Source organism: Halichoerus grypus, chromosome 9, assembly GCF_964656455.1.
Source record: "Halichoerus grypus chromosome 9, mHalGry1.hap1.1, whole genome shotgun sequence".
Lineage (NCBI taxonomy): Eukaryota > Metazoa > Chordata > Mammalia > Carnivora > Phocidae > Halichoerus > Halichoerus grypus.
The window spans coordinates 5,162,878-5,181,989 of record NC_135720.1 but is presented as its reverse complement, the minus strand read 5'-3'; positions in this window follow the sequence as shown (position 1 = coordinate 5,181,989).

The following is a 19,112-nucleotide window of genomic DNA, read 5'->3' as shown; positions in this document are numbered from 1 at the left end:
AATTCAGATTTAAAGAGAGAAATGGTGAGATCATTTCCAAAAGTGCTGAGAAGGCTTTTCCTAATATTCAATGTACATTCTTGATTAAAAGAGGAATAAGGGATAAATATTTATAACAGCTCCTATGTGTAGACCCAAAAGGCAGCAGCGCATTTGTCAGACATACATTCCATTAAAGTGAAGAACAATCAAAAAAGATACCTGCCTGTCATGACTGTTATTTAGCATTGTTTCAAAAACGCTAGCCAAAGGTGTATGACGAGAGAGAGAGAGCGAGTGCACACGCTAAGGGGTATAACCATTGCAAAGAAGAGATAAAATTATCTTTATTTGCACATGATATGACTGTTAACTGAAACATCCAGGAGACCTAATGGAAGAGCCATAGGTAATGTGCTGGGTACAAGATTGATATGCACGGATCAGCAGCCTCTGTGCATGTAAACAAAAACCAGTAGAGATATAGTGGAAGAAAAAGCCTCACTTAAAATAGTGACCAAAAAGACTAAGATGTGTGGATATAACTTTAACAACAGTTGCACATGATCTACATGAAAAACATTTTAAGGCTGTACTGAAAGACACAAAGTCAGTTTTGTACAAAGAAAAGTTTATTTTTTTAAAATAGAAAGACTGAATATCATAAAGCTTTAGTTCTCTCTAGGTTAATCTATAAATTTAATGAGATTTAAAAAAGATTACTGATGGGTGTTTTCTTTGGAAGCCAGATAAGCTGCTTTTAAAGTTTCTGTGGAAAAATAAACACATAAATTTAGCCAGGAAATTTTGAAATAAAAGAATAAAGAGGGGCATACTTACTATATTTAAAATAGTATGGTTGGGGTGCCTGGGTGGCTCAGTTGTCAAGCGTCTGCCTTCGGCTCCGGTCATGATCCCAGGGTCCTGGGATTGAGCCCCACGTTGTCGGGCTTCTTGCTCAACGAGGAGTCTGCTTCTCCCTCTGCTTGCCGCTCCCCCTGCTTGAGCTCTCCCTCTCTGTGTCTCTGACAAATAAATAAATAAATAAAAATCTTAAAAAAATAGTGAAATCAAATCTAAAATAAAGTAACATTTTTCACCTATCAAATTGACAATGACCAAGAAGTTTGGTATCACAAGGATTCTGCAACCATGTGCAGAGACAAGCACTAATTGCTGGGGGAGTATATAGTTGTACAACCCTCATAAAGGACAAACAGGCAACATCTACCAAAATTAAAAATATGCATGCCCTTCTAGGAACCAATAGTTCAGCAGTTCCAGTTTCTAGGAATTTATCCTACACACATTCTTGTACTTGCACAAAATGACCCACATGCGATGATATTTATTGTAGCACTTTTTTAAGGTAACAAAAGAGTGTCATCAGACTAGAAGTCCATCAGTAGGAAAATAGGAAACTGGTTAAATAAATTATGATTCATCTACATATGAGAAAATTAAGCCTCTGTTAAAAAGAAAGAAAGAGCTCAATATGTCCAGATAGGGAATGATCTCCAAGAAATGTTATATGGGAGAGGTGACAGAACAGCATATTTGGTATATTACCATCTGTGTAAGAAATGTGTGTGTTTGTGTGAGAGAGAGAGAGAGCGAGAGACAGAGAGAGAGAGGGAGCGGGAGAGGGAGGGTGGGACGGGAAATAGAGTGAGGGAGGGAGGGAGAGAGAGGGAGAGAGGAAAAGAGGTTGAAGAGAAGGAGGGAAAGGCTGACTATCTCTTTGAGATAATTCACAAGAACCTGGAAGCAATGGTGGGGTCTGGGTATAGAAGGAAGGTTCCGTTTTCATTGACTCTGATCTTGTGCCTTCAGAATGTGGAAACCCCGGGCACATACTACCCATTGACGATAATGACAAAACGAAGTTCTAGGAAAAGCTATTTCATAGTACCGTACCTCTTAATCATCACTCCTAGAACTAAAAACGTCTTTGTCATGTTTTAAAAACATGCTATGATTGTAACCACTATCTTTATATTTGACCATCTGTAGAAATAGAAAAAGTGTCAGCAACCTCTGAGAGATGCACATTTGAACATACTATTGCATTGCTTTACAACTTCTTCCCTTTATCATGATCTCGGTGTCCTGGGATCCAGCCCCCATTGGGCTCCTTGCTCAGAGGGGAGTCTGCTTCTCCCTCTCCCTCTCTCTCTGTGCCTCCCACCCGCTTGTGCTCGCATGCTCTCTCTCAAATAAATAATAATTAAAAAACATAAAAAAAAACTCCTTCCCTTTCTCCCTTACATAGGGTAAAGTTCTAGCAATCTGCTGCAAAATTCAAGAACTTCCATGCCGTACCCTTTGCTTAGCTCTCTGATCTCATCTGCAAACACTTCCTGCTCCTTCATGCTCCAACTTCTAGAGGGGTGACCTGTGTCCCCATCTCTCTTCTTGCTTCTGGTTCTCTTGCTTCCGGCTCCACACAGTGTGCATCTTTTCTTAGGAACTCTTCCCCTTTTCTGTGTGAAGCTTGTCAAGGCTGCCCTTGAAGACAGAGCTCGGGCATTTCGATCTCTGGGACCTGCACTGGCATCTGATCTTGTGCTGGGCTCACCTTAGTACGTGACACACTGTGCTATCATTGCCCCATTTGTCTGAGCCCCTTCCTAGATCTGGGACTCCTTAGGGACAGGAGTTCCACTGTAGTGCCCCCGGGGACAGGTCTGCAGTTAGTCACTGAGGCAGAGCTTGAATTTGGCTCCTTGCTGCTCACTCTCAAATGGCCCCATTCCTACCTCTCTCCTTACTGAGCTCACATTTCCTGAGCCAGCATCCCAGAGTGCACTGCACACCTTCTCACCTGCCCCCCAGAAACTTGATGTCATGGGCTCTTCTTGACCTCAAGGAACACCTATACTCTCCTCTCCAATTCTTTGCCTGTTTCATAAAAATGTGTGACATTCCTGGATCTCTATCCTCTTCCTCTGCAAACCAACCATTCTTCAAACTCAGTTTCCACCTCTTAGGTGACTCCTCAGTCTGTCTCCTTCTCTCTAGCCCCACTGCTGAAATCATTTCTGCTGCATTTGTTGGAATGTCCTTTGAACCTACCTCCCCACCCCCTGCATCTCTCTCCTCCAATCTATTCTGGCCTTAGCCCCACTAGATTCTCTGAAAAGTGACTTCATCAGGTGATTCTCCTGCTCAGAGCCCTCCAAGAGTTTGTACAGGACAAACCTTGAGCTCATTGGTATGATGGATAATGCCCTGCACCACCTGGCAATTGCCTCCTTCTCTGGGCATGTCACTTGTCTCTCCTTTTTCAACTTCAGTTCTTGAACATTCCTTCTTTCACCTTTTGGGAGTCTCCCTCCCTACACATCCCCTCACCCAGCCTCAGTGACATTTCTACCGGAAACCCTTCCTTAACCCCACAAATATGGATCAGCACCCCTTCTAATGTTTCCATCTGCATCCCCTTTGGCTGCTCTCTCTGCACTTACAGTGCTTTGTTATAATCATCTCTTTAAATATGGTAAGTTCAGTGAGGGTAGGCATGATGGCATTTTGTCCCAGTTCATCCCCAGTCTGGTATAGTCGGTGGTCAACTAATCTTTGTTGAATCAACCAAGGAATGAAAATGTGTGATGTCCCCAGCAAACCCAAGGGAGACAGTGTTGGGGTCCTTGAGGTTAAGATGGAAGCAGGAATGGATGAGTCAGGAGGGGAGGTGATCTGAGAAGGGAGGAGGATCCTGCTCTGTCCTCTCTCTCCTCTGTCTTGTCTGTGGCTGCCATACATGCTTATCTAAACTGTCCCCATTAAATTTTATGTATTTCATATAACGTTGGTATATTATTAGTATATGAATTATAATATGTAATTATAATATTATATGTTATAAAGGAAGTGTTAAACAGACACATTTTATCCCTAATCTCATCAGTGTATCCATTGCTTTTATCATTATTTTGTCTTCCTATTTTTTATTTTTTATCCTTACATAGCCATAGTCATATTTTACATTCTATTTGCTCACTTCATATTTCACTGTAAGCCTTTTCCCTACATTGTATATTCTTGAAGAAAGTGAATAAGTGGGACTGTAGTGTCCTCTGTTCCAAGTTAAATAAGCTTGAATCCGCTAATGTTTACTCAAGGGTCTTAGTTTCCATTAACTTAGTCATCGTGGCTGCTCATCTCTGGATCCTTTCCAGACCTAACACATTCCTCAAAATTCAGGAACCAAAGCCACACCCTAAACCATGCTGATCCCTTGTTTTCCGTCTTTGCAGAATAATCTGAACTGCTCAGCTGCCATCTCATTGCAGGGTGTGCCCTATTTTAAGAAATGTAGGATTTAAAAATCCAAATTTACCGTACAGATTAACTGGAGAGCAATTGTTATTCACAAAGAGTTTATTTATTTATTTATGAGAGAGAAAGAGTGCTCGTGGTGGGGGGGGAGGTGGTGAGGGAGAGAAAGAATGGTTTTTTTTTTTTTGAGAGACAGAATGCTAGAGCCCACATGGGGCTCTATCTTATGACCTTGAGATCATGACCTGAGCCAAAATCAAGAGTCAGACGCTCAACTGATTGAGCCACCCGGGCACTCCCCCCTTTTAAAAAATTTTTATATTATTTTTTTTAAAAGAGTTCTTTGTTTTTAAAAGGATCACCATAATATATCTTTAAATAACAAAACTTCTGGTACATATAAAATGGGTTTGAGAACAGCACAATTTACATATGACTTTTGGGGAGCGAAATTGCCGTGTAAGAGGAGGCACACTTTCACTTTTCAGAGGCAAGTGTCCACATCTTTCTCTCAGATGCCCAAGTGTCCTCCATTCTGATCTGAGAGTTGAGTCTTCAACCTAATTTAGAGGTGTTGCTAATTCTTAACTCAGACTAACCATGGGGGAGTTTAATACCTGGTGTAGGGCTTGGTTGGTTTTATGGTGTTATTCGTTAGACATAAGAATAATTGCTTCTTGAAATTTTCAGTTAGCATAAGGGGAAATTATTAGTATGCTTTAGTCTTTCATATGGCTATTCAATGAACTGAACTATGAGTCCATGCTATTTGTTTAGTTAGATGGTCTAGTAATATGCTGTTTATTTGTTTGGCATGCAAAATTATTATTTATTATAAACCTCACCTTTTTTAACCTTTCTTTTAACACTAATATTTAGATAAGAGTAGACATTTCACACAGAAAAATTACTATTATTTTGATTGATGTATATTATAATAATATTTTACAAAAAGCTAAGCTTCTAGAATTCCTGGAGACTTAAGCAAACTTACATTATAGGGAAGACTTGCAGACTATGAATGTCTCTTTTGTGTGTGAATTTGTTGGGAAAGGAAGTGAAAAAATCCACAGAATGAGAAAATATCTGTAAATCATACATCTATAAGGATCTAGTATTCAAAATATATTAAAAATCCTTATAACAATAAAAAGAAGTAAAAAGACAAATAACCTAATTTAAAAAGTGGGCAAAGGGGTTGAATGAATATTTCTCCAAAGATGATATGCAAATGGAAAGTAAACTCAAGAAACAATAAATTCAGCATCAGGAATCATTAGGGAAATGAAAACCAAGCGCATGATGAGATACCACTTCACATTCACTAGGATGGCTATAATGGTCATTGTTACCATCATCGTTGAACAAGAACAAGTGTTGATGAGGATGTGGAGACACTGGAACCCTCATACATTCCCGTGGGAATGTATAATGTTGTGGGCACAGGGGGAAAGTTTAGTAGTTCCTCAAAAAGTTAAACATAGGATTACTATATGACACAGGTATTCCTCTCCTAAATATATACCCAAGAGATTTGAAAACATGTTCACATAAAAATGTGTACAAAATAGTCATTATTTATGATCACTCCATAAATGTTCATTAGCAGCATTGTTTATGATAGCAAAAAAGTGGGAACAAACCCAAATGCCCATCAACTGATGAATGGATGAACAGATGTGGTATGTCCATACAATGGAATAGTATTCAGCCATAAACAGGATCTATGCTATCTTGTAACAATATATGCTATAATATGGAGGAATCTTGAAAACATGAAGCTACATGAACAAAGGCAGACACAAATGGACACATATTGTATGATTCCATTTCTAAGAAATGTCCAGAACAGGTAAATCCATAGAGATAGAAGGTAGATTAGTGTTTGCCAGGAGATGGATGGAGATGGAATTTGGAAGTGACTGCTGATAGATGTGGAATTTCTTTATGGAAAAGTTGTGGAATTAGATAGTACTGATGGTTGTAGAGCATAGTGAATATATTAAAAAATATTGAATTGTGTACTTTAAAATGACGAGTTTTATGATATGTGAATTATATCTCTGTGAACTACCCATACCCCTGATAGATTTATAGGAAGCCCCTTTAGAAATGCAGACTTACTCTTGGTTGCTGATGGGTCTTATCTTAGGATTGAAACAGGAAAATATCAGATGAGTTAAGCTGAAACAAATCTCACCTCACCTCTAGAAAAAGACTCCTTACTAGAGGCAAAATCTGGCCAATGAGCAGATAGAGATGGGAGGTTAATATATATACTGGAAATAGCTGTGCTTTGGGGATAGTGCATGGTTTTTTAATGCTTTGTAAACAAAGAGAGTTCTTGACCTTAGTAGGAACCTCAATTAATGGGCAGCAAATCAAAGAATGACTGAGTGCCCTAAGGCTATTATAAAAGTAGATGCTCAAACACAAGGGAGTAATATGGAGGCTAAAAGAAATGCCTTGGCTGATTATTATGTCAGACAGGGAGCCCCCACTGAGATTCTAACCTTCATAACACACCAAGAGACTAAATCTTTGGAGAGATTCAAGGAGGCTATTATAGAATGCAAGAGATCAACTCCAAAGTAAGAAAATCTCAAACAGAAGCTTGCAAAAATTTTTTATATAATTCCCCAACACAAGATGAGAAATGACCCATGTGTTCAATCAACACTGATGGGGAAATTTTACTAAAATCGTTAAGGTTGAAAGTGGGAGAGGTCTCTGGCACATGTCTCATTTGTCACCAGCAGAAATCTGATGAATTTGTAAAGGTGGGTAAAGGTGGGACATGAGCAAGAGCCCAAACCTCAGGACTACTTTACTCAACTCCAAAAGGACTTCATACAACTGCCCTCTGAAGTTGGTTTTGCATATGTCTTTTGAGCACTGTTTGATTATTTTTAGGACGGACTGAAGTCTTTTCTTTTTGAAATTCACCAATTTTCATTACAGCAAAAAAAAAAAAAAAAAATTTGGTTTTGTGTTCCCAACTTGGAGAATTACTACTTACTTCTTAAGTGACAGGGAATTCCATTTTATTGGGACTATTATTAAAGAGTTTTGCAAAAACCCTGCCACTTGCTCAGAAACTCCAGGAAAGAAAGAAATAACAAAGAGAATTCTAAAATTCAAATCTGCAAAACTTGCAGGTATTCTAGAACTTTCATGACCTAAGGTACTACCACTGGCTTTAATGACAAGGTCAAATGACTCTAGGACTTGTTGACTCAGTGCTCATGAATTAGTAAGAGGCAGGCCCATGTATTATTTCCAATTCTAGGTTCCACACTATTGCAAGAGGACATGGTCACATATTGCAGGGACTCATGTAATACACCCAGTTGTACCAATGGGTACAACATCGATACAATAAAATCATCCTAGACAGACTTTACACTATTTAAAACCCGGATACCTGGTCTTCTGGAGGGGACATCAGAGAAAAACAGCTCCCAAGCATCAAAGGAAAGATATTATTAAGCACTATTAACAACTTAAATAGTAAAATTCCAAGGGAATGATTCTTGAGTTATAGGTCTCAATTAAAGAGGCAAAAACTTTATCTTCAACTCACAGAAGACTTTCTGTTGGAGACTTCAAGCCAAAGGTTCTGAAAAACCCCCAGAAGCAGATGATCTTTAGAATGAAACAGCTTCTCCCCAGAACTTTGAACCAGGTTAGTTAATGATTTCATGAAATAGAGACATCTTTCACATAAGATCTACAGAACAAGACCACAGAGGGTCATGTTTTAATCTGCATTCTTTTGTTCTTGATTTTTCTAGAGATCCTCTTTCTTTTCTAGTCAGGTTAAGGCTACTTTGACCTATGTAACTTATAAGGCCCAATTCTTAATATTGGTTTTTGCATTCTTAGTCATTCTTTGGTATGGGCCCACTATCCAGCTACAATTTACTTGTTAAAGCATACGACCAAACTAACTGGTGGGATTTTACACATTTTACTTTGGAGCTACTCAGCTTCCCTTTGTTCCACTTTCTTGTGGTGGAATTAGAAAATTAATTAATTAATCAATTGATTTCCTGGGTAACTGGACTCAACCATTAGGTGACTTTTGATTTGGCAAACACCACAATAGCTAGAAATATATATATCTTAGCTTGCATGTCTGGAAAAGGAAATTAATGTCTCCATCAAAACAATACTTGGGGACCTTTTGTGGGAGCTAGTTTTAGTAACTGAACTTCCACAGAAATAGGCAGTTTCATTAATAGTCTCTCCTCAATGCAGGCTGAAGAATGATGACAAGGAGGATACTGAGAAATAGAAGCATCTCTTTTACCACATAGCATACTGTCCACCTTAACATAACTTTACTATTACAATGTCCATATTAACATATTTTTATTATTTCAGGGATTTTTGTCCAGAGAGATAAAAGTTGCAAATAACTTTCTGAAAGACATAAGACATTATTTAATAGAAAGCATCAAACTACAGTTTACTCATTGAACATCTTGCACTGAATTGGAATTCCCAAAGCAGCAGGAACATAGAAAAAAATATTTGAATAATGGTCACTCATGATGAAAACTATAAACACACAGATTTAAGAATCACAACAAACCCCAAGCACAACATGAAGAAAACTATACCAAAGCACAGCATAAATGAATTGCTTAAATCCAATGCTAAATAGAAAACCTCAGAATCAGCCAGAATAAAAAGTCCCGATGTCCACAGAAGAACAGATAGAGTGACTGCTAACTTCTCACTGCAAATGACAAAACAGAGGAGTAACATCTTTAGAGTCTTGAAAGAAAAACACTGTTAAGTGTTTAAAAATCTATACTCAGCAAAAACTATGAAAAACAAGACATATAGAACCTGAAAGTATTCACCACCAGTAGACTCAAACTAGCAGAGATTAAAGGAAGCCCTCTATGGCAGAAGGAAAATGATACCAGATGGGAATCTAGATTTATACATAGGAACTCAGGAACACAGGAAATGGTAACTACATGGATAAATATATAGGACGATTTTTTAAAGATTTTTTTTTTAAGAGAGAGAGAGAAAATGTGCATGAGTGCTGTGAGGGGAAGGGCAGAGGGAGAGAGAGAATCTCAAGCAGACTCCACACACAGTGCGGAGCCCAGTGTGGGGCTCCATCTCATGATGCTGAGATCATGACCTGAGCCAAAATCAAGAGTATGACGCTTAACTGACTGAGCCATCCAAGTGCCCCTTTAGATATTTTATTTTTAAGTAATCTCTACACTCAATGTGGGGCTTGAACCTACAACCCTGAGTTCAAGAGTGGCATGTACTTCTGACTAAGCCAGCCAGGCACCCCTATACAGGAATTTTTATTATTAACTCTCTTTAAAAGATACCTAACTGCCTAAACAAAAATAATAATGTATTATAGGGCCTCTAATATGAAAAGGTAAAATGTATTAAAGTAATAGCTTAAAATCAGGCGGGGCAGAAATTAAAGTATATGTTTTCTAAGTCCTTTAAATTATACATGAAATGGTATTATGTTGCTTGAAAGTAGACTGTGATATATTAAAGATATATACTGTAAATCCTAAAGCAACCCCAAAATAACAGAGCAGAGTAACAACTAATGAACTAAAAAAAAAGAGAGAAAATGGAATCATAAAAGAGATTCAATTAGCCCAAAATACAGAAAAAGAGGAAAAGGACAAGAAAGAACAGATGTGAGCAAAATGACAGATTAAACCCTAATCATATCAATAATCACATTAAATGCAAATGATTTAAACATCCCATTTAAAAGGCAGAGACTGTCAAATTGAATGAAAAGCAAAGTCCAATTATAAGCTGTTCACAAGAAAATTAAAGGCACAAATAGATTAAGTATGCAAGAATGGAAAAAGATAATCCCATGCTAAAAGACCAGTCCAAAGAAAGCTGCAGTGTCTGTATTAATACCAAGGATACCAAAGAATATTACCAGGAATAGAGAAAGTCATTTCTTCTTCCTCTTATTTTAAAGGGGACAGTCAAAAGAGCCTAAAAAATTGTAAATGTTTATGACCCTAATAACAGAGCTTCAGAATATATGAACTGGAAATTGAAAGAACTTCAAGAAGAAATAGCAAATCCACAATTATAGTGGAAAATTTCAATAGCCATTTCTCAAAGTTAATAGAACAAGTAGACAAAAAGTCAGCAAAGAAATAGTAGATGCAAACAGCACTATCAATAATCAGGACCTGATTAACACTTACAGAACACTCTGCTCTGTGACAGCGTAACGTTCAATATTATTAGCCATTGAGGAAACAACGTTAGTGCCACCATGAGATGTTACTATACACCTATAGTTAATCATATTAAAAAGATTGACTCTACCAAGTGTTGGTGAGGATGCAGAAAAGTGAAATTCCATACATCCCATGGGTGGGAATATAAAATGATACAACTTTGGAAATCACTTGGGCAGTTTCTTTCTCTTTATTATTGAAGTATAGGTGACATACAGTGTTATATTAGTTTCGGTTGTACAACACAGTTATTTGACAATTCTATACATTACCCAGCGCTCACCACGGTGAGTATAGTCATCATCTGTCACCATACAGTGTTTTTACAATATTATTGACTCTACTTCCTACGCTGTGCTTTTTGTCTCCGTGACTTATTTATTTTGTAATGGAGGTGTACCTTTTAATCTCCTCTACCTATTTTGCCTGTCCCATCAACCCTTCCTCTCTGCCAACCACCAGTTTATTTTGTGAGTCTGTTTCTGTTTGTTTGTACATTGTTTGTTCATTGGTTTTGTTTTTTAGATCCCACATATAAGGGAGATCATGTGGTACTTGTCTTTTTTGTGACCTTTTTCACTTTGCATAGTAATACCCTCTAGGTGCATCCATGTTGCAAATGGCAAGATTCAATTTTTTTTGTGGCCCAGTAATATTTCATTGTATGTGTATGTATGTGTGTGTGTGTGTGTGTGTGTGTATACATCACATCTTCTTTATACATTCATCTATGGATGAATGCTTGGGTTGCTTCCATGTCTTGACTCTTGTAAATACTGCTGCAGTGAGCATGGTGTGCATATATCTTTTAAAATTAGTATTTTCATTTTCTTTGGGTAAATGCCCAGAAGTGGAATTATTGGATCATATGGTAATTCTTCTTAATTTTTTGAGGAGCATCTATACTGTTTTCCATAGTGGTTGCACCAATTTACCTTCCTACCAACAGCACGTGAGGTCCCTCTTTCTCCACACCCTCATCAACACTTACTATTTCCAGTCTTTTCGATCCTAGCCATTCTGGCAGATGTGAGGTGATATCTCACTGTGGTTTGGTTTGGATTTGCATTTCCCTGATGATTAGTGATGCTGAGCATCTTTTCATTTGTCTGTTAGCTGTCTGTATGTCTTCTTGGGCAGTTTCTTAAAAAGGTAAATATCAACCATATTATCCAGCCATTCCACTCCTAGGTGTTTAACCAACAGAAATGAAAGCATATGTCCTTATAGAGACTTGTACACAAATGTTTAATGCAGCTTTATTTGTAGAAGTTCGAAACTGTAAACAACAAAAATGGCCTTCAGTGGATGAATGGATAAACACATTGTGATATATCCATACAATGGGATACTTTACAGCTATAAAGGGAATGACTTATTGATGCGTGCAAAGCAAATAAATCTCAGAATAATAGTGCGAAGGGAAAGATACCAGACAAAAAGAGTACATGTGTTAAGATTCCACTTAAGGAACTAGAATCCACACTGACAGACAGCAGATCCATGGTTGCCTTGGTGGGTGGGCGGGGGGGAGTCATCAGCAGGGGTGGGAAGGAATGATAAAAAAAAAACACGAGGAAACTTTTGGTGGGGGATGGATATGTTCACTATTTGGACTGTGGTGTTTGTTCCATGCATGTATATGTATGTCAAAACTTACAAAATTGTCCAATTTAAATATGTGTAGCTTATTGCATGTCATTTATATGCCAATAAAACTTCTAGAAGGTAAGCCATTTTACAAAAACTGGAAATAGAAAATTATTATTAATGATTCTTACCCAACCTAACCAAACCTTCAAATTGGAAGATTCACCTTAAGCCCAACTTCAAAACCTCAGCAAATATCCTTACTTTGCCCTTCCCTTTCTGAGGTGTTGAAAGGCTCTGTTGAGTGGGTGCCCCCTTTACCCCACTAAGCCATAAGCTCAGCTTTGGCTGATCAACAGGTTGGTCTGGTGATATTTTGATGAGCCAGAATTTGATAGTGTTTCAATACCATGGACTACCTGCAGCTCCGAAACAGAAGCAGGCCTAAACCGAGAACAGAGGATTTTCAGGACACAGCAGGTAAGTAGAGAAGCCAAGGGCAGAGAAAAGTCTTACATTTTTATAAAGCACTGACTAAATAAAACAACATTTTAGATGAATAGATATATATGCTTGCGCCGTGATGATATGACCCATGCAGAAAGCTCTGAGTAGAATTATGTCAGTTGGTAAACATTGGTCGTCTGAGGAAGTGACAGGCCAGACAGGAGAGGGGGAAGGTAGGGGGTAAAGCGAAAAATAAGCAAGCAAGTAAACCTGTCTAAAGAAGAAGAAAAGTGTCCATAATGAAAGCAACAATTGTATAGTGAGCCCATTTCTGTGCTTCAAACATGGCTTTAAAGTGTTTGTACCCATAGTGTCAAGTTTCCTCGAATTTTCCTGAATTAACAATCATACAGTATAAAGTATTATTTTATTACACTCACTGTTACCTCTCTCTCTAACCTTAGCAGCCTATTATCTCATTGATTATAATAATTCTCTTGTAAATAATAAATTTTGGAATAATAAGATCTCCTTAATGAGGATCTTTTTTTTTTTTAAATAAACAACCATAACTTTCGCTTTCTCGTTTCTTTTACAAATGTCATTAACACTTGACTGCTTGATCAATGTTTCTTGGCTTTTAAAGATATAAATCTTCTAGTGTATTTTTTTTTTAAAAAGAAAACTGCTCCAGAGCTCATGTTATCACTTCTATAAAACTAGCCTAATTCCATACAAATTGAAAAGACCTTGGCACTGCCTTTGTCTCTGGTGAAAAATGAGCCCCATTTGATGACTGACCTTCCAAACAACCGTAGCTTCCACAGGAATATATAGGATCCATCGGTCCACAGCTGTTACCTTCCCAGAATCATGACTTGAGTGCTCAGGGGAAAACTCATCCCACGGGTAAGGCTGAGTTGACAGAACACTCAAAACTACGACAAAATGAAGTGGATGCATATAAACCCCAAGAGAGCTTTGACTGGAAGCAAGAGGGGTCTGTTCCTGAAGGCAGGCACAGTTGTGTCATTGAGAATATTGGCTGCTCACATTCTGGATTATTTGAGAGCCTTAAAATGGATGTTTCTCACGGCCCTTTCACAAAATGGGTATGTGTGAAATTTTCACAAATAATGATGTTTATAAAACAGACTTGTGGCTGAGAGTGTATTAGGTTGTTTGGAGAGGTGAATTAGCATCTTTTGTCTATTTGTGGTCTCCTGCGAGATGCTCAGGAATGCAGTGACCAATTCCTTTTCATGCTGTTGACAGAATTGCTTCTTATCCGCAAACAGATTCCCGTTGTCCTTTTATGCTGCCAGGCAGCTCTCCGCTACCCAGATGGCCAGAAACAGATTCTTCCCTCCCATATTTCCTTGGAGGGCGGGACAGTAGAGCTTGATAGATGGCGCGGAAGCAGTTTCCTTTATGACCTTCCCTTTCCTTGATTTCTGACACTCCCATCACATTGCAGTGGTCACCTTGGGAAGTGTGGGTAAATGTCTTATGTCGTGTTAGGATGGGAAATTTGGCTAACGCCTGGGTAATCTGAAAGGACTTTCTTGCCGTTTGGGTATCGACTTCCTGTGTAGCTTACAACGTGTGCTTTTGTATCCCTCTTCTTGCCTTCTTACCTGCTTTCTCCTTGTCCCGAATGGGCCACTCAGGTGCTGTTCAGAGAATTGTTTTATTGTTCAACTGCAAAGGTAAAGCGTATGATGCAAGGAATTCCAAGATGAGATTGCTGGGATGCTGACAATAAGCCCTTGTAGATAAGCAGAGGGAAAATTTTTAATTAAAACTAATTAACATGAAATTGGAGTTTCTGGTCATTAATTGTGCAGTCTGATTTAAATTTCGGAAGCTCCTTAGGTCTTGCACTAGTGATTGAATCTGTGGGAACAAGGATATTCATGGTTTTTTGTCTTTGCAAGTGACTTTGCTCAGACTTTTCTGCACAACTTTTATTTTCGCTCTGGAATTAGACTGAGCTAATAGGCCCGGGGATAGAAGCAAGGGATGAAGTGGAGAAATGAAAAACTTAGCGATACCTCCCTGGAGCACAAGAACCAAAGTTTTCTAGGTGTCCCGCATCCTCTTCCTTCCTAGCAAAGAAAGCAATTCCGTGAGGTGTGAATGGCCTTTGTGAACTGTTCCAGAACCATTGAAGGCATTTTCGAGAACAGCATCTCTTCCCTTTGGGCTCCCCAGTGTCTCCAGGAGGAGAGCAGAGGCCTCAGGACAAGCAGGCCCCCCGGGGGCCGGGGGCAGAGGCGGCCTGCCTTCCAGGTCCCGGTCTTGCTGGAGGTAGGACTGCCAAGGTCAAGGCCCCATGCTGCTGTAGGCGAGCTGTGGTCTGGGGGAGGCCACTCTCTCTCCTCCTGTATCTGGGATCTGGAGGGAGTCATCCAAACTTCAGAAACCTGATTTTTATCACCAGTGACATAGAAATGATAGCATGAGTGCCGTTGATGCCAAGGGGGCCCCAACCTCTGCGGATGTGCTGGAAACAGAGGGGATTGATTGTGCTAGACTGTTAGGAGAAGGACAAATGAGTGGCAAGAGATGCTGGTCCTGGCGGGGTCTACTAGTCTGTGTTCTCTGGAGAAATGGAACCAGTAAGATATATTCTTTGTCTTAAAAATTATTCTTATTAATATATTCTTTTGATTATAAGTACAATACCTGCTAATGTAGGATATTAGTAAAATACCATAGAAGTAGAGAAAAATAAAATCACCTGCAAATCCCTCACCCAGAAATGATCATCTTTTTATATCGTGGTGTATTTTCTTCTGGCCTTTACTTACGAAAAATTAATTTTGATGTCACATAAATGGTTCTACAAAAGTATTGCTGGAAGTTTACATTTAGCAATTTTATAGCTCATGGCTTTAAGTTTGAAATACACACACACATATTTGTGGGGGAGAGAGTGAGAGAAACTTATTTTTAGGAATTGGCTCATATGATTGCAGGCCTGGCAAATCTGAAATTTGCAGGGTAGGCCAGCAGGCTGGAAACCAGGAAAGAGTTGATGTTGCCGTCAGTCCGCAGACTGTCTGGGGGTGGATTCCTTCTTCCTGTGGGAGGTCAGTCTTTGCTTTGTGGACCTTCAACTGTTTTGATGAGGCCCACCCACACTGTAGAGAATCAATCTGCTTTACTCCAAGTATACTGGTTTGAATGTTAATGTCATCTACAACCGTCTTCACAGCAACATCTAGACCAGTGTTTGACCAAACATTTGGGTGCCGTAATTAACCTTCCAGCCCAGGCTGCAGACGGCTGGCCCAGAAGCTCTACCTTGATGGTTTAGTTGGAAAATCAGACGTGGTTGGGGGGTGGGGAGCAGTTCTTGGGAAGAGGAAGGACCTTTCTATTCCAGCCACTTCACGCTGGTGCTCTGCAGACCATTTGCTAACAGACGTTGGTAGAAGCTGTTGTCAGCACATTACCTGTACAGAGGCTCCCTGAGCTCGTGGGGCTCTGCAAGAAGGTCCTGAATGGACCCCTGGAATGTGCACAGTGAGTCCTAACTCTCCAGGAGGGAGTTCTTGGAGGCGGTTCCACCCCAGGCCATCTGAGGACTGAGAAATCAGAGGTAGCCGACTGGCGTTCACTCAAGCGTCCTGTGGGAGTTTCCTAATTGCTCACCTCCAGGTCTTCATAGGAGAGTAGGAGACCAACTGACAGAGGAGGGCTGGCTGAGGCTCTGTCCTTGGGTAAAGCCTCCGTTCTTCTGGATGCTTTGCTTTAGGGCAGAGGCTATTCGGGGAGAACTCCTGGGTTTGATTAACAAGAGATGTTTATCCTTAAAGAAATTCACCCCTGCATCCCACCCACTTTCTAGTTATCACTTAAGAACCACTTAATTTTTAATATCTTAATGACTTTTTATCACATATTTGCCCATAAGAATATCATATGACACAAATATTTTTCTACGTTTCATTTTATCTATGTATTATTATTTTTTTGTCTTGGTGGACATGTATATCCTGCTACATTTTTCAGTTTAAAACCACAAGGTATAACATTGCTAAATGCTACCTCCAGCAGCACTTGTATGGAAATAGTTATGTGACATCAGAATTAACTTTTCATAAGTAAAGGCTAGAAGAAAATACACCCACAATGTAAAAGAATGGTCATTTCTAGGTGAGGGGATTGCAGATGATTTTATCTATTTCGTTATACTTTTAGTGTATTTAATTAACATTGTACATTAGAACGTATTATATGCATAATTAAAATATGTAATAAAAGAATTTTTAAAGACAAATAATAAAATTGCATTACAACAGATATGATCCATGTAATAGGATCTTTCAGAATTTAATACAGCAGAGATTTCAATAATTTGCTAAGCTTGTCTGACCCATCCTGATATTTGGGAACTAGACAAGCAATTATTTGCAAGGCTCTAGTGATAGAAAGATGAAGAAGTATCAAAATCTGGGGTGGACCAGGGGCACCTGGGTGGCTCAGTCGGTTAAGTGCCTTCAGCTCAGGTCATGATCCTGGGGTGCTGGGATCGAGCCCCACATCGGGCTCTCTGCTTAGTGGGGAGCCTGCTTCTCTCTCTTCTTCTGCCTGCCCCTCTGCCTGCTTGTGTTCTTTCTCTCTCTGTGTCAAATAAATAAATAAAATCTTAAAAAAAAATCTGGGGTGGACCACATTCTACTTGTCTCGATGGGCTGATTTTACCTTTTGTACTTGCTAAGCTTCGGCGAACCTCCTTGGGTCGGTGTCAGAAGCCGCCCAGACCCATGCTGTCCAACCTCATTCAGGGTCAGCATGGAGTGGCGGTGGTGTCCCTAAACCCACTGACCCCTAAAGTCTACAGTCTGGGTCACACAGTGAGGCAGACAGGACACCCCATGTTCTGAGCCCAAAAGTCTCATCTCAACTATACCTCTTTCATCCTTTCTGTTGGAATTATTCTTCCTTGCATGTGTATGGATTTTATTTATTCTTTCATTCTAGAATTCATCGTGCTTTGATTTGTTACATTAATTTGGTGATGTCTTGTGTCCTTAATATGCTATAAACCATCTGAGGACAGGGACCACGCTAATTTCTTCCCGTAATCTCTGGAATTGCTAGCACCTTGCTTCGCAGTCAATGTTACTCCACACTGATGTTTCTATGATGTCGTTCTGGATGACTGGATTCCCTGGCTGATGTCTCACCAATATCAGGACTAAACACAAAGGCTCAGGGTATCTGTTAGACATTTTCTGTGGCGCTGACCCTGAGGAGCAGGGTCAAGGACGCTGCCTACGAACCAGACTTTGTCAAGACCCACAAGCCAACGTGACTGGATGAGGTCACTCTTCCAGACTGAAACATCTAGCCTCTTTATTTTTAAATTCAATTGAGAAGAGTGGTCAATTTAGAAATTAAAATGGATTCCAGCCATAAGGGACCAGTTAAGTCTTTTAAATAAATTATCCACAAGATCCGAGCCAATAAGAGGAAAAGCAGTGTGAGCTCTATAAAGCCGCCCAGGAACATTTAGAAATGAAATTTACTCTCTTTGACATAAAGGAAATCCAGACTCTGGTTCTCATTCACTCGATAGGGCTGTGTCACACAAGAGAGTGCTCAAGAACAAGGAAGGATGGGGCACGAATAGAAATATTCATGGGAGTGGTCAGGACTTACACAGCTCACACTATGTGGCATTCAATTATCTTTTGGTATCTCGCTCGTTACCCCCTTCTCAAGATAATGAAGCTCCGAGCTTTTTGTCTGCCCAAACACCCTTTCTCCTAAAATTCAAATGCTGGTTAGAAGTCATTGAGATTCCTTGGATTTTTATTAAGATTTTCCATTTTCTTAGAAATGATTTCCAGGCATCAAAGCTTCTGGAAAGGGTGTGGAAATCAGATTTTATACATTGAGCTCACCTGATATAACAATTAAGTTACAGGTTTATGTTAAAAGGCACTTGCACGTGGGACCTTAGGCTTCTGCTGGGAGGCTCAGGTTTGGAAAGAGGGCAGATAACCTCGTGAAGATCAAAGGTGATACGGAGGAGGAACGGAGCCGCTGCCGACCATCAGGACAACGGCATGGAAATTGGAGAGGATTATTTAAGGGCTGTTTAGGGTTTCAGACAGCAAGGAGAAAGAGTCCTCCAGAGTCTCAGACCCGACGGCTACTTAGCGACTTTTCAGGCTGGTGGATTGGAAATTGTGTCCTCAGTTGCCAAGGACAGTGAGTTCGAATTCTTCGTGTTGTCTGGATTTGAAGGCAAGTGCCAGAGAGGGTCTGACATGGGGAGACTGACGACGGAGCCGGCGAAGGGGTGTTACCTAACTACGAATGTTCTGGAAATTCACTTCTTTTCATATGAACCATTCTCTCTCCGTTGCAAGGAACCAAACAAGGCACAGCCTGGGCGGCAGTGTGTGCCCCCGAGGCCAAGGGAGGTGCTGAGCTGTGGGACAGAGTTCCTGTCCTTCATACTCCGCAGAGAACAGATGCCAGGAAGACAAAGTAGCAAGACGAAAACTCCTCCCCAGACTGCAGGAGACT